The sequence below is a fragment of the Eurosta solidaginis genome, chromosome 3 (genome assembly GCF_040869045.1).
Source record: "Eurosta solidaginis isolate ZX-2024a chromosome 3, ASM4086904v1, whole genome shotgun sequence".
NCBI lineage: Eukaryota > Metazoa > Arthropoda > Insecta > Diptera > Tephritidae > Eurosta > Eurosta solidaginis.
Window position 1 is genome coordinate 1,155,158 of NC_090321.1, and position 17,650 is coordinate 1,172,807.

A 17,650-nucleotide genomic window follows, 5' to 3' on the forward strand; every position below is an offset into this window, starting at 1 on the left:
AAAGTAACGAAATCGTTTTACATGTTCAAGTAAAACGTAAACTGTTTTGCATTTACCAGTCAGTGCTGGTATTGTTTTGTTTTTTTTTTCTTGCTTCTAAGTTAATTAAACCTCTTTAACTTAACATTACGTTACGTCTACTTTTTAACTTTACTACAAGTGGATGCTGCTTTAACTCTCTTTAACTTAGGTATATGCATGTATGTATGTATTACATGTTAAGATTTTATACTAGGGTTGTAGCCTTAAATTTGAATATGTTTGTATATTAATACTATATGTTGTTGCAGAGTTATAAAAAAAATGAAAGAACAAGGTTGAGGCTACAAATACGTATATTTAGTCAGTATCGGAACGAACTCACCGCTTTAACCGCTGATATTCGTTGTCGTAATCGGGATGGCCGCAGGCCTAGGTTCGCTGCCCTGCGGTTGTTGTTGTAGCTGGTATTGTTACACTGGTATCGTTGTATCCTGAATGGTCGTGGCTGATAAGGTTGCGGCTAGTATTGTTGTAGCCGGTATGGTCGTAGCTGATAATGTTGCGGCTAGTATTGTTGTCGGTGGTACCGCCTGCTGTTGGTGTTAACATTAGTGGCCGCAGGCCTATGGTCGCGGCCCCGCTACGTGCGTTGCAACTGGTGGTGGTGGTACGTCTGGTGGCTGTTGCGCCCGTGGTTGGCGCTAATGAAGGGGTTGGGGGAGGTACTACCGATGGTGATGCCCGTGGTAATAGTATGCGCCGTTGGTGGTAGTTGGCGCTTTGGTCCGAGGTAACCGAATGACCCGGGTGGCGATAAAGCTTCGTGCTGGCCTTTACGAGCCGGATGACTTGGCCATTTTGACGTTAGTTGTATTACGCGGCAGCGTACTGCTGGCCCTGGAGGCGGAGGTGGTGTCGGACGCTTTTCCGCAGGTGGTAGTGTTCTTCGTAACGTAGAGGAAGGGGTTTATCTCACTAGGTGTGACTGTGAATGCCGACCTACTTCAACTGGATCTTGGGTCAACACAACACAACCGGTGTAAGGTTTATTACCACCCAAAATTAGACGCGTAGAAACGAGATTTGTCGGAATGAACGGTTTCGGTACTTTGCGCTATCGACTCCTTCCTAGTTTCTGGGCATTTACCTGTTTACGCGCACAGCCGGCGAGGATGTTTTGTGATTAGTTGAGTATCGTTGGGGAGGCGCAGTTGAAGTGAGCAATAAAGTTACTGAAGCAGTATATTAACTGAGCTTGACGCCTTTGCTGTTGAAGTTGTGTCCCTAAGTGTTATATGATCCCTTATATATAATTGCAGGGCCGCCAAAAATTTTGCTCAAGCAATTTACCAACCTTCCTCCTTTTTTTCTTGCCGGAAACTCATGGTTATATCTCTTCTTAGTTTCTAAAATTTTTCACGTCTTCTTGTTTTTTTTTTTTTGGCCGGAAACTCATGCTTTTTTCGCTAGTGATCGCCGAATTTTTCTTTTCTTTCTTTCGATACTTTTGTATCGCAACTTTCGCCCCATCCCCAGTCACTAGGTGTGTTCGCACGAAAACGCTCCCAAGTGGACCGTAACCGTAGACCATAACAGCAGACCGTAACATTTTATTTATTAGACACAATATGAATTCCTCAGCAAACAAATAACCTTACGTAGGTCGTAGGTTCATGACTCGATAATTAACAGCAATGCTTGCTTGCTCTATTTTGCGTTGGTGGTGTATTGGACATTTTGACATCGGAAAAAAATCCGACAACGCGCTTGCTGCTCACTGTATTGAGACGGTTATGGTTATTGTATTTGGACTGTTCAAGTCAGCAAGTAATTCAGTTTTTGACGAGTGTTTGTTTTAATGAAAAGTGAGTTTAATTTAACCAAGATGGTACATAATAATAAATTTCGATATTTAAATGTATATATAATTTCGGTACATTGTAAAATATTTATTTAAAAATATTAAATTTGTGTTAAATGCTATGATGTCCCGAATAAAATAGTAATGGCCACCTGGCACCAATGTATGTACCTACATATGTACATATATGCATGTTGAATGATAAGCCAAATTAGTGCAAAAGGAAAAAAAAAATTACCGAAAAGAATACTTAACACTTACATATGTATGTATACATAAATACATACCATGTATATTGTAAAAGTGATATTCACTTGAAAATGTGTAGAATTTCTTTAGTAAAATATGTATGTATAATTTAAAATGTTACGCAATATTCCAAAAAAGTTAACATTATTCCAAGATTTGCTTTTTTTATCCCTTCCATCATTGCCGGTATATTGTATATACATATGTATTTGTATATTGTATATACATGTGTATGTACATATTGACATAAACAAATCACGATATCTAAAACACTAACAAGAAGGTACATACCGATCTTATTATAGCTGCTTTTTATAATTTCAACTAAACATTTGTAATTGTAAATTTTACCAAGTAGCGCAACTAACAGCTGATCGGTGAAAATTCGCACAATCACACGCACAGTTCTCGACTCAGTTTCAAAACAAAACTTTAGATTATTTAATTCAAATTTTAAAGTGAGATAATCCTTACAAATTTATGTATACAGAATATATATGGGGTTTTTGTTGTTATTAAAACAATAGTTTTATTTATATTAAAGCCTTTATAATTTTTTTTTTTTAACTTTGAAAAATCTCCGAACACCATTCCTTCATATATGACATTCGACTGCCTAGTCCACTGCCTTCCACTCTATTCGCAACATAACCTCTACTTAAGCTGCCAAACTATATAGTAAACAATGTTCGTACTACACCAAAGCAATTTGAGGTGTGTGCCATCGGCTGTTATTCGATACCAGACATTTAATACATATCATGGTTCAACTATATACAGGTTGGCTCATCTGTAAAGCAACAAAATATGTCTGTTCAAATTGTCAAAATCTGTGTATTGGTGCGAATGGTATGGAATGGAAACATAAAACCATGGTTCAACTATATACAGGTTGGCTCATCTGTAAAGCATTTTTGTATGTGTAAGTAAAATGTTGCCAATGTGTTGGTTTCATTTTGTGTTTGCCATCTCCTTTTGACAATCCCTTCGACCATTGTGAATGATGACAAAGTGTGATCTCTTATCTGTCAACTGCCTGACAGGCTGTTCAATATGGCTACTTTTCAGCGTTTTGACAGGTTGTTCAATATGGCGGCGCCTATCTTCAGCGGGTGATAGAAAGAGATACAGAATGAGACAGCGATAGTCAAATACGAATCAGGTGATCCAATCACTTTGGAATTTTGACGTTTATGCAGAAGAGATCACACTTTGTCATCATTCACAATGCCTTCGACCATGCAATGACATAAATAAAATCAGCTGCTGAGATGAGCCAACCTGTACATCCCTTCAAAAAACGCGAGTACTCCATAAATAATGTAAGGAATACTCCTTTGGGAGTATAGGAGTATTCCAAAACTAATCTGTATTCATACAAAACATGTGCTCCCATTAACATTGCGATGTCCTAGGAGTACGTGATCCCACTCTCGCTTTGTTTGTGAGTATTCCATAGAGTACATACGTGAGAGTACTTTCCAAAGTACTTTCACTGTAGTACTCCATGGAGCACCTACAGATATGCCAGAGTACTAAAGAGGAATTGTGTCGGAAAGAATTATCGGAGTGAATTTAATTTAAAATGAAAGTTAATGAAGAGTGGCAGTACAACTTTTATATTTTTTACTACGAATATTCTTATGTTATTTAGCATTTGCATGAATAAAGAAACTAATATTTCTCTATACTATAGTATATATACATAAAACCATTGCGCATTTTATCAGAGTTGCCATAGTAAAATTTTATTATCAGTTATTTGTATGCAATATTTTACTTTTGGCAACTCTGTTCGATCGTCATCGTGTCGTGATCGCGGTCGTTAAAAAACGAGCAATGATCGGCTGATGGTGGTCCGCAAACGCATTGCAAAGGAGTATTGTTAGAGTACTCCAACATGAAGAAAATGGAACACGTAATCCAACAATTTTTGCAGGGATAATTGAACCATGATACATATGTAGGAATGTATGTGTATTAGACCGTTACAGAAAAAAGACGTAATTCGCTTTCCGCTTTTTTAAAAAACTTGGCAGCACATTGTCATACCTTATTATAGCTGTGCTCGTGTAAAAATCCAGCAATAATTGCCCAGCAGCAAATTTGTTATGTACATATAGAAGTAACAGCAAGTTTTACCGCTTACTGATTGCCCCGGTTGTTAAGGATATTACAAAAGGCTAATACAGGCATGTTCTAAATGCAGAATATGCCTGATAAAAAGTTTACATTGTACTCATTACTTTCAATTCTTATTTCTTTATCTTTATTTATGTAACTGATTCATCCCCTTTCAATTTAATAAGCGCTGAGTGAACCTAGACTCCCGTTTCGAAAACAGTATATCCCAGTAACCTTCTGGAAAAAAAAGCTGTTCCAGATTTTGCTTCAAAGTCCCCATTTCGATTCATTTCGATTCATTTTTTGCTGAAATAAAACGTTTATGACAAAAATTCAATCGCTGGAATATAACGAAATTTTTGGACGAAGTTTTAAGGATATTTTAGTATTGCTCTGTGGTAATTGTTTGACCCAATGCTCACAATGGACAGCAATAATTTGAATCGGTAAAAAAAGTGACTTTTTTCGAGTGAGGGGCCTTTTCTTGTGGAGCGTCACATATACTTACTTACTTACCTAATGGCGCTTGGGTCCAAGACCCGTGCAAAGCACCATCAACATTTAGAAAAAAGTTATTTTCAATTAGAAAAAAAACTTCCTGCTTCCGCGGCCACAATGGAGGTGGACGGTTAGCGCAAGGGTGCTCAAATGGCGGACGATGCGATACATATGTACACAGATGGTTCCAAAGTAGTGGAAGGAGTAGGGTCTGCGGTATACTGTGCTGATCCGGAAATAAACAGACCCTACAGGCTGCCGGATTACTGTAGCGTTTTCCAAGCGGAAATAGTAGCCGTAACCAAAGGAGTAGAAACCCTGGAAGAAAATAGCCCAAGCTGCAATCGTTTAACTTTTATATTGACAGTCAAGCGGCAATTAAGGCAATAATCCCGTATAGCACAGCATCTAATTGCGTGTTAGAGTGTAAGCAGTCCCTGGAGAGAATCGGGACACGGAGCAGCATACATCTATATTGGGTCCCAGGGCATAAGGGAATAGATGGGAATGAAAAAGCGGATGAACTAGCTAAAAAGGGCGCATCCCTTGAAGCTTGCTCCGTAGACGTCCCAATTAGACTGGGCTAAATTAAGCGAAGGCGAGAGGTGCGCATGATCGACCAAGCAGGAAAGGCGTGGGTGCAGGTCTTACAACCTTAGACTAACAAAGTTGCTTCTATCATTAAAAAGAGAAGACTGTAGACTTATGATGGGTATTCTGACTGGACACTGCCTTCTGGCGTCACATGCCTTTAAATTAGGCTTGGTCAGTGATAGCAGATGTAGGAAGTGCGGGCTGGAGGAGGAACGATTGAACACGTTCTGTGCTCTTGCCCTGCGCTTGCCAGGCTAAGACTCCAGCTATTAGGAGTGATACAGCTGTCAGATCTAGAAGCAGGAAGTGGCTTAAATCCTAGGAAGCTTCTAGTATTTGCCAAGAGGACGGAGTTATTTTATAACATAGGTCCTGGTTTTTGTTAGGGTTTTTCAGTTTGGTCGTTAAACAAACTTCAGGTAACACTACGGACTTATTCAGTCTATGTGAGGTCCTCATGGACTGGCCAGTTCAAGCTAACCTAACCTAACCTCCCAGAACCGCTTCATCTGATGTTGTCATGGTCCATGCTTCTGTACCATAGAGCACGACGGGTACGATAATTGATTTGTAGAGTATGATTTTCATTTGCCGAGAGAGGACTTTACTTTTCACATATCCATACGTACATATGTATATTTGTAGCAAAACATGTTTAGGTTTGCCTTTATGGCAATTTTACTATTGGCTGCTGAATTAATAAATATGAATATTGTGTTAAAACCGGTCAAATTCCTTAGACTCCAGGTAGAGGACTTTGATGACAATTTTTGTGGCGATCAACTTTTAATACAACGCCATCATGTTTAAAAATTGGCTTCATTGGTATACACATATGTACCTTCATATGTATGTATGTATGATCCACTTGTGTCATACTGGAGTACTCCTCTGATGTAATGCTGAGCTGGAGTGGTCCTGGAGTCCTGTTGTTGTTGTTGTAGCAGTGCTTCGCCCCGTCCAATTTGGAGCACTCGCTTGGTCCATATCGAGTACTCTATACATGCATGCATGAAGTACTCGCGATTTTGCAGGGTATGTAAGTTTATTAGGTACATATACTTCCATATACATATATATGTATATAATAATATAATTCAGTAGTAGTGATATGGAAGTATTACATAAATGGGTACTTCGTAGCTCTCATCTTTATTATTTGTCACGAAAAATGCCTCTTTAAGAATATGAATAAAACCGATTTTATGATTAAAATAAACAAAACAGAAATAGCTTTTGTTTATTGTTAATTGTGACCTATGAATGTATGACTACCTTCGAGATTTGTTTCACAACTTTCAAGAAATACGAGACTAGATAATACACAAAGCTTTAGCATGCTCAAGCTACATACATACATATATATGTATGTATGTAATATTTTTCTCATAGCATTTCCTAGTGCGCACTGAGTGGAAAATTTCTAGATATAATGCAACAATGTAAATAACATTAAATGAAGTTGAGGGGGGCGGGCAACCGAAAAAATAAATTCGGTAGAAAATACGTAAAAGCATATGTTTGTATGTGCATATACATATATGAATGCATGCATGTATGTATATCTATAAATGAGGAATGTATATTATATGATTTTCAAAATGTCAATTTTAATCAACATTTCTAAACTCATTTTACAAACATTTAAAACAAACAACACGGCCGGTATTAAGTGATTTACTTTAGCAATGAATAAAAAAAACTTTAAATAACTATGTAGGTTTGTTGAGCTAGAAGGCCTCGTTGTATGAATAAAAACTTTTGATTTTCTAGTTCTACTTTCATATATGTAGTTCTATCGGTCGATATTTCGACTTCAATATGAAGTCATCATTAAGATTGGGGACAAAAAACAATAACAGTTATAGAGGTTTGTGAAGCTTGCTTCACACTATTTTTCGTTCCTACAATAATAATAATAAAAATCATGTAACCGTATAAATGCCTTATAAAGTGTGTAAACATAAATTTATCTAGTGCGTATACGAGCTGTCAAATTTTGTATGAAAAATCATTTACACAATTTGTATAAATTTACGCGCATATTTCATTACGCGCATAAACGCGGTAAACTCAAAGGAATGCAACTTTGCAGACATTACAGCAGGCATTTTCATCAGAAATCTCCAACATCAGCAAGTAAAGGCGTAACAATGAAGTTTATCAAGAGTATTACTAGGTGCGTTCATATAACCGCGTGTGTAAATGGATATAATTTTACTCCTTATAAGTTTATATGCTTTCATGAGTCCCCCTAATATCTCTATCTTAAAATTGTCTCCGGTATAAACCAGTGTGTATAAAATCTAGCTGCGAAGAAACTCCTACCTTTCCTCACAATTTGTAAAATATATGGAGTGCAATGCGGACCACGTTAATATCAATACTGTGGATCATATTTTCAGAAGTCTATTTTGGCATCTACAAAAATATTTGAGCGCGGATCCAGAAAAAATCAACATTTTTTAAAAGCTTATCATTTCCATATAGTGGCACTCCTTCAAGAATGCCCATAGATTTCGTCTTTTTACTTTTACAATTTTTATTTTGGTCTTCTGAAGAAAATCCACTACGAAACAACGTAAAATAAAATTTTGCAAGAGCTCTGCGCCATGTATCTAATATCTGCGTCCAAACTAGTTTTAGGTGCTTTATCAGCAACAAGTAACACGCTTCCTAGTGCAGTCATACACAAGTTTTTAGTTTTCGGCTATCCACATATTCCAATATTTTGCAACCGAGCCCGGCGATGTGTTTGTGTTAATGAGGAAATTCACCAGTTAAAGCGTAACGACTTATGCGCGTTCCAGCAACTTGCTGTTTTTACTTGCTTTTTAATAGTTTATCACGTTTTTAACGCGAATTTCAGTAAAAAATTGGAGAATCTGGCGAAAGCTGTTTGAGTACATTCCCATGGAATTAGAGTATTGAGAATTGGAACATACTTTAGAACCCGATGACAATTAATTATGAAAGAAAAAGATTTCGCTAGGTGGCACAGGAATCGCGAAAATTAAAAAAAAAATGGTCCGAATTTGAAAGTGAGCAAGTTTTAAATAACTTTTCGGTGTGATAGAAACTTAAACTTTGAACATAACTTGCAGCCATATTAAAATGTGATGTCTAGGATAAAAAATCTACTAGACGGGACAGGGAGCGAGTTATCTAGAAAATCCATACGAGAATGTGGAATATTGCCATCGTTTTTTAAGTAACTTCCCATTAAGCTATAAACTTGAAAACTCACACATAGTTCAGGTCACCGTGACAATTAAACAGACTAAGAGAAAAAGCCGGTAGGTGACACTAGGGTCGAGATAATTTAAAAATTCATACGGTATTTGGAATTTTGAGATCAGTTTTTAGCTGACTTTCTGATAAACTGGGAACATGACATTTTGGACATATTTTGCTTAGGGTTAAAATATCTAGAATAACCCTCTGCGACTCACGTGAATTAAGTTCCCTATTCCCCTGACGTCGTAGTCTACCAGACACCATTACGATAGCTTATATTTTCTCGTCTAATTTTGCAAATGTTTTGAAAGCGTTCCTGTTTTAAGTTCCAAGGTGAACGTTTTTATTTATTGTATTTTTTTATAATTCAAAAAGTCAAATCATTTTAAACGGTATTTATTTACATGGCTCAAATTGACCCTGAAAAATTTATATCTATAAAGAACAACAACAATATATTCCATATCATATTTTTTTCAACAAAAGCTTTTACTTATTTTAGTGTACATTAAAGTTCATCAATCTTTCAAAAAAGAGAAAAATTCAGTGGTTAAATAAAAAGATATTTCATGTCAAACATGCCGATATGCATTTTAGAGTTAGGTTTTCCAAAGCTTATACGCGGCTTTTAAAAGTCCCAGATGAAGTTCTCTTAGAACAGTGAGAGCGATCATTAATGCCTGAGTAATCCATTAGAACAAAATAAACTAGAAATATAAGATATCGAAACAACTCCACTGACGCGGACGCTAAAAATTTATGACTTAAATACTGAGATGGTTGTCTCCCAGACACCTACCTTAAAACTGACGCGGTTGACTCGTAGACACTTTTCCGCTCAAAACAACGCATGTGCTCCCTTCAATCGCTTTCAACACACTAACTTACGCACGAGTATACAATATGAAGGTAAAGAGAGAGCGTGAGGAGAAGTGTGTTAAATAACGGCGCAAAATCTATTTTTCTCTTTATTGGTGTCTGTCAGACTACCACGTCAGTCGCAGAGGGATAACACATTTTTATAGATGAGGCAGAGATCGAGATATTTGCCGTCATCTAGTGAGTTTTACAGCTCCGGCTCACGCTCAATTCTCACGGGAATACTCTGGATCATTGAGAGACTTGAGAAGCAGATGTCGTGAAATTTTCGCACACGTGAAATGTGATAGGCGGATGTCGCCGCTGTTTTTCATTTAATACGTCAATTACACGGCTCAAGTATCCAAGTTACCAATTTGCACAAGGATTTGCCCGGTGTGTGTACTGGTTGCGCTATTTGCGCAGAGAACTGCGCTAAAATCAAAATGATTTTGATATTTACGCATATCTGCAAATATTGCACATGCTTTTTTCTTCGTGTGTGGTGAATGTTACACAGTTTACCTGTGGTTTCTGATAATATAACATCAGTAATTGTTGCTTAAAAATGTTAATATCGAGGGCGTAAGGACCATCTCTACCTTGTAACAGGAATTCACACAAATTCAATAATACGTAATAATTTTTTATACAATTAGAACACATGTTTCATTTGTTGCGTTAGTTGAAAAATGAATATTGCGCAGTGCTGCAATGAGTTGAGCTGGTCTTGCAACTAAAATATATATATTATAAATACAATGGAAAATAAACGCTTTTGGTGCGAGTTTTTCGACTTATACTGTGAATTACCAGCACTGTGGAAAATAAATAGTGTTTTTTTATACAATTACTGCCTTTTTTATACAATTAAAACACATGTTTCATTTGTTCCGCTACATTAAAAATGAATATTCGTTTGAATAATCATTGGCAGTTTAAGATATCCCTGCAAAAATCGTCGGATCATGTTATCCAGTTGTGTCATACTGGATCACTCCATGGATTACTCGATGTAATGCTGAGTTGGAGTATATGGTCCAGTCCTAAGACATCGCAATGTTAATGGGGCCATATTTTTTGTATAAATTGTGGTTAATTTTGGAGCATTCGCTTGGTCCATAGCGAGTACTCCATACATGTATGCATGGAGTACTAGCGATTTTTGCAGGGTATGTCACAAAAAGTTTCACTAGGTGTTGCACGGGTATAAACATCCCTGAAAAATTGTACGGATCGAATGAAATTGAACCTTCCGATCAAGGCCGAATGCCGAGCTTCTCTTCCAATTTGCGTCGTGCTCCTCTTATTTTTACCTACAAATTGGCTGGATGGGACCAACTTGTTTTATGCCGACTCCGAACGGCGTCTGTAAGGCAGATGAGTTTTCACTGAGAGCTCTTCATGGCAGAAATACAATTAGAGTGCTTATCAAACACTGCCGAGGGGCGTACAAATTTTTCCAGAAAAGAAAACGACATTAAAAATTTAGCCTCGCTTCCCGTCTGCACTCTCTATCCCATTTTTTTTTACTTTGCCTCCATTTCTCCTTCTTATTCTTGTGTATCCCTTATTTCATTTATCTCCCGCTCACTCGTTTTTTATACTCAGCGTGCTTTGCACACAGAGTATATTAACTTTGATTAGGTAACGGTTGGTTGTACAGGTATAAAGGAATCGAGATAGATATATATCTCCATATAAATCATCAGTATCGAAAAAAAATTTGATTGAGCCATGTCCGTCCGTCTGTCCATTAACACGATAACTTGAGTAAATATTGAGATATCTTCACCAAGTTTGGTACACGAGCTTATCTGGACCCAGAATATATTGAAAATGAGCGAAATCGGATGATAACCACGCCCACTTTTTATATATATAACATTTTGGAAAACACAAAAAACTTGATTATTTTGTAAATTATACACCTAGAATGTTGAAATTTGACGTGTGGACTGATATTGAGACTCTTGATAAAAATTTACAAACATTTTTTTAAATGGGCGTGGCACCGCCCACTTGTGATAAAGTCAATTTTACAAATATAATTAATCATAAATCAAAAACCGTTAAACCTATCGTAACAAAATTCCGGAGAAAGGTTGTCTTACTATAAGGAAAGCTTTGAAGAAAAATTAACGAAATCGGTTAAGGACCACGCCCACTTTTATATAAAAGATTTTTAAAAGGGTCGTGGACGAATAAAATAAGCTATATCTTTGCAAAAAATAATATCAATGGTATTTCATTTCCCAAGTGGATTTATAACAATAAATAGGAAAAACTTAAAATTTAAAAAAATGGGCGTGGTACCGCCCCTTTTACGACTAAGAAATTTTCTGTGTTTCGGGAGCCATAACTCCAAGAAAAATTAACGCATCGTAATAAAATTTGGTACACAAATTTTGCCTATAATAGAAAATATTTCTGTAAAAATGGACAGGATCGGTTAAAGACCACGGCAACTTAGATATAAAACAAGTTTAAAAGGGTCGTATAAATAGTTTTGAATCAATGATATTTCACTTATCAAGTTTTATTGTAAGAGGAAATGGGGAGACATTTTTTTTAAACGGGCGGTGCCACGACTTATGTAGAAAAGTAATTTATCTGAAATGAAATGTACAATTGACGCTCACGCTGAGTATATTATGTTCGGTTACACCCGAACTTAGGCATCTTTACTTGTTTTTATTTAGTTTTAATTTTAGTATATCAATTTAGTAATTAGGTCAAAGTCATGCACTTACCTGATGTTACATCTGTATAAAAAATTGTTGTTAAAAATAATCTGACTTACAGTTCTTTCACAAATGCATTTTTTATTTTTAGATTTTCAGCAGTAAGTTTAAACTTTTTAGTTTTATTTTAAACACAGATTACTTTGTTTTAAGACCAGAAGTGACTACAAATTTATATTTTTTTATTTTTTAAACTTTTTTGGTTTGGTTTTAAAACAAAGTTAAAATTTTAAATTTTAAACCTAATAAATTTAAGTAAAATAAAAGGTTTCCAATTCAGTCCAAAAGAATACGAAAAATTGATTTAAGTAATGAATAGATTAAAAACTAAGGCTCACTTTTTCAACAGATTTTTCGAACCAGGGAGAAGGGTGTACGCCCATAGACTCACCTGACAGCTTACAAGTTAATTTGAATAAACGTGGGGGTATTTGAGTTCATGTAATGTTGTCTTGAATATATCAATAGGTGGTCTACTATGGGCGTATCTTCAAGGGGGTATGAAATATCCTTTAGGAATATATGAAACAGCAAGTCTGATTGATTGCGGAAAGCTATTAACAAAGGAATTACAACATTTAAAACTAGACACAATAGGGGGGACGTGACGGCGCGGTAAAACCCGAAAATCAAAGTTATCACTTATACCATTCAGGGTGGACATAAAACATGTAGGTCCGTCCCGCCAGTTTCTGTGGTAGGCGGAGAACGCTACCAGCACACCGCTTTGACCAAGTCAAAGAAATTGAAAAAAATCGCCGGATTTTTATTAGTCCCCATACTTATATATACATATTGTAACGAATTTACTGCAATTCCTCTTATTTGCAACCTTCTACTAACGGTCGAATCACTAAACTGTTGAATAAATAACTCCACTATTCAATAATGCAAAATAGCCTTTATTAGACTACTTGAAAGTACACTTATACTTCGCAACTGATAGCTTGCTTAAATCAAACTGATTGTCTTGCCTCAGCTGGTCCTGCTTTTATACTGTTTCGTTTCGTTTCCTCGTTGACATATTTCTAGGCGCTTCTATTTCTAGAATTTACTAGTTAGTTATCAGCTATAAAATTTCTCAGCTATAACTACAGATGTACGATTTTATAGCTTCTGGCATAGCCCATGCGCGTGTATATGTGAGTGATACTTGCACAAATGATTGCATACTTTCGGGAGTATCTCAGATACATGCATGTGTTTGTGCGTTACTCTCCACTGCTTGGACATGTGGGTAGACATAATGATTGATTTGTTGATGTGCATACAAGTCACTGCTTAGTATCGGCTTAGAGATGATAGTATGCCTTAGTGTTGCTAATATTCGTCATAATATAAAAATGCATGTATGTACATGTTGATATTATAAATATATGCAGAAACAACATTTTTCCATAGCAATCTCTCAATTGCTGCTGGTTTATTCATAGCAGTGTTGCCACTTTACCATAATTATAGTTGATCTACCGCATTTTTGGCGGAATTCCTTTTCTACATTCTCTACCTCCTTTTTTAAAAATTTATCACATCATTTTAATACCAGAAATTTTCAAAACTTACTATTTTCTTTAAAACTAATTTCATAATATTATTTTAGTCACACGAGGTTATTTTAAGATTTAGCTTTTTATATTGAAAATCATACAGAGAACACATTTTGCCGACCTTGGTTGGCATTTGCAGTATACAATGAAAATTATTGGTGCCCCCATAAATTCAGAAAACAAAAAAGCAGAAACACATTTTTTCAGAAAACATGAGCCAGGACCCTTTTTTCAGAAAGACAAAATTCGGAGGTCGAAACTCAGAAGTCAAATCTCAGAAGTCTAATTGCAAAAGTCAAATTTCAGAAAGTAATCAGACGACAGAAAAAACAATAAATTTTTCTTAAAATCGAGACACGTTCATTTATTTGGAAGGAATTATGTATAAAGAAAAAGTAAAATCTAAAATTTTAAATTGTGTGCAATACCAAACATGTAATTAATTAAATCTTTTTACGTTTATCTTTTTCAAATGAATTTACAATACTAAAAAACGAAGTCTTTATATTTTATCTTGCGTTTCCGATATGGCTCGCCTCCAACTGAAAATCGCTGCAGTGTTGTGTCTGTTTTATTGATCAAATTAAATATGTTAGGGTGTGTCCCAAACGCACTTCGAATGACGTTGTACCACCTTTCGACAGAATTATTTGTACGGACTTCACCCAATTTGGTGATATTATACATATTCCATAATTCGATTGGATATAACGCCTTCTTTCGACGTGGCTGTGTTCCAGGCTGAAAAAAATTTCAGAAGTCAAAATTCAGAAAGTAATCAGACAGCAAAAAAACATTAAATTTTGCGAAAAATTTTATGTTTTTTGCTGTCTGATTACTTTCTGAATTTTGACTTCTGAATATTGATTTCTGAATTTTGGCTTTCTGAAAAAAGGGTTCTGACTAATGTTTTCTAAAAAAAATGTGTTTCCGAATTTTTGTTTTCTGAATTAATGGGGAACCAAATTATACGACGTGATTAGAACAAAATCTGCTTTTAAAAATTCTATCACGCTTTTTTAAAAATCGACCACGTTTTACTCTTTAAATCTACCATAATAAACGTGATGTCAACAACATAACCTCACTTTTTCGGCAGCTCTACTTGCCAGTATTTACGTGTATTACAAGAGTAATCGATTTTGATTGCTTCGTTTTTCGTACAAATTCTTTAAAAAAAATGAGTTTTCTGCCACGTTTTTCTATATTATACAGATGTTGTCCTGCCCTAAATTTGGCCTATCTGCAACATTTTAATAAGCTTTTTCCGTCTGACTCTGCCATCCCCCTTCACTTTTTCCTAATCCTTTTATTCACTCCTCCCTCCGTCTTTTTCGCTTCATCTATCTCCATCTTCGTCTCATTCTATCTCTTTCTCAATCTCCTTCTCTCTTTTCTCTTCTCTTAATTTCTTCTCATTCTTCAGCATCCCTTATTTCCTGTCCCTCTCGGCGGGCCTGGTGATGTGCTATACTTGATATCATTCGCTATAATATTTTTTATTAATAAGACGGTTGTTTAATTAAACACCAAGCAATTACACGGAAGTATATCCGCACCACTTGAAAATATGAGTGCCACTGCGTATACGTAACATTTTATTACTACGTATAAACAAATAAAAAAATTGCAATATAATAATATTGCGACTATAAACTGAGATATAACCTATCCTATCTCTCAAGTTAGATCAAACTACACACGGGGTGCAAAACAAATTCAAAATCGGTTCAGTAGTATAGGAGTCCATCGCGGCCTAAATGTTGTGACACGTGTTCTTTATATATTAAGATTTTGGAATAAAAAGTAACGTTAATCTTTTTGTCAAAAAAGTTGTGGTAGCGGCTTATAAAGTTTTAATATGTCTAAACACATAGTAATATCTACTCCCATCGTAGCACAGTTCAAAAGTAGTTATGTATGATAGACAACCCTCTTAAATATACATGCCGACCTTGTCAGAATAAGGGAAAACTTTAATGGGAAATCCGCCACCAAATTGGTTTAGAAAGTGGCAACACTGATCCATAGATAAATATCTCAACATTTGTTTTTTTTTAATTTTAGTTCGTTTTATGTAAGCGCTTCGTTCGGTTTAATATTCTATAGCGCATTAATATAAAAAATATATTTAATCATATGTACATATGTGTATAGTATTCCTGTTATATTTCTAACACTTTGAACACGGGTCTATTGAAATTCTACTTACAGTTTCTTAGCACTTTTTCTTACTCCGGGTTTCCATTGTAATTGTACCGGTTTGTTTGTCGAAATTAAATTTTATTACTGCAAACATTTTGTTCACTCAATAGTTTCGTTAATTGAGCTTCTCTAGCTTACGCTGGTGGTGGAATTCACCAACTTTTAACGATTCGATTTGTTAAGATTTTAACTAACGATTTTTGGCTTACGATAACGACTGTTCTAGCATGGCCAACGGGGTGATCATTATTAGGTCAAATGAAAGAATAATGGAATTCCAGCTAATGCTTTGACAATCTTAAATTGTCTTATATAATTAGCGAAAATAGCTTATCAAAGAGGTTACTGAATACCGAAATCGTTAAAGTTATCGATTTGCCAATATATCGATCACAAAAATTCTTAACAAAAATTTAGAGAATCCCACTACAGGTTGAAAATTTTAACGTTATTGACGCATAGTCCTAGTCAAAATAAAATTGCCCGTAATCATAGTTGAAATAAAATAGAGTTTTATTCGTTTAAACATGGTTCTAAATTAAATATCATTTCAAGTATGTTATAGTCCACTTAAGCACTATTTTATTTCTAAAAAAGTATTTTAAATTTAAAATGACATGAGCCCGATTTAAATTTTTTAAAATAGGTTTTAAGTTGGTGGTCTGCTATCAAAAGCTGCGAGAAATTAAACAATTTGCTATTTAAACGTGTGAAGTTAAATGGAAGTGAAAAAAGGCTTCCCCGACAAGCAAATATACGTCAGGAGCTAATTTATTATACCTAGAATGCGCACTAATATGGTTTTGACGAAAATTACACAATCTTAAAATGTGCGATGGTTACTTGGCTCCACATATCGTTAGCTTAATGTGAAAATATGTTAAGTCACTTTTTACGAATTTTACAGGGGACGAAAAAAACTGAATAATTTTTGAAATAACCTTCTTATTTCAAAACTGTGAATGAGGATACCTTAGTTGCAATTCTTTTGAGTGTAGAAGCTTTGAAAAAGACAAATAAAAATCATGTATGCTAACCCAGCAGCTATTTTATGACTTAGCACAATTTCCTCACTCAAAACAAATTTTTTCTCCTGACTTAGCACTTTTTACTCAATATGTTTCCCCATTACTCCTCCCCTTTAATGAATGAAATATAACACTAAAACTATATATTTCCAAAAGATACTATTTATTTGTCAAACTATTTCTAACTATTGGCGGCCACCGTGGTGTGATGGTAGCGTGCTCCGCTTACCACACCACATGCCCTAGGTTCACACACGAGCAAAGCAACATCAAAATTTTAGAAATAAGGTCTTTCAATTAGAAGAAAATTTTTCTAAGCGGGGTCGAAAATCTCTTCGGAGGTTATCACGCCTTACATTTATTTATTTATTTTATTTTTAAGGGTTCTGATCTGGACTCTTTTGCCGGATGGTGCGCAGACAATAACTTATTTTTAAATTCAAACAAATGCTGTGTTGTGTCTTATTCCATAAAGACAACTGCCACATACTTTATCTACAAACTAAATGCTAAATCTCTTAATCGCTGTCAAGAGGGTAAAGACTTGGGTGTAATTTTTGACTCCAAACTCTCTTTTTCTTTGATTTCGTTGTTTCAAAATTTGTTGCAATGATTGGGTTCAGTAGACGTAACACCGGTGACTTTAAAGACCATATGACGTTGAAGGCACTTTATATATCCTTGGTTAGAAGAGGTATTGAATATTGCTCAATAATATGGAAT

General features: G+C 35.5%; 1 protein-coding gene across 3 annotated transcripts in view; it reads left to right on the forward strand.

The window, feature by feature from the left end:
* The first annotated feature begins 1,632 nt into the window (after positions 1-1,632).
* LOC137243055 (fatty-acid amide hydrolase 2) overlaps positions 1,633-17,650 on the forward strand; it is a 39,916-nt gene continuing 23,898 nt past the window's right edge. The window contains exon 1 of one of the 3 annotated variants that reach the window (XM_067770225.1): positions 1,633-1,847. The gene's annotated coding sequence lies outside the window, so the exon portion shown is untranslated. Of the gene's footprint in view, positions 1,848-1,869; positions 2,007-7,184; positions 7,488-17,650 lie in introns of those variants that run through there. The other 2 variants (XM_067770226.1, XM_067770227.1) reach the window with 2 other exon arrangements.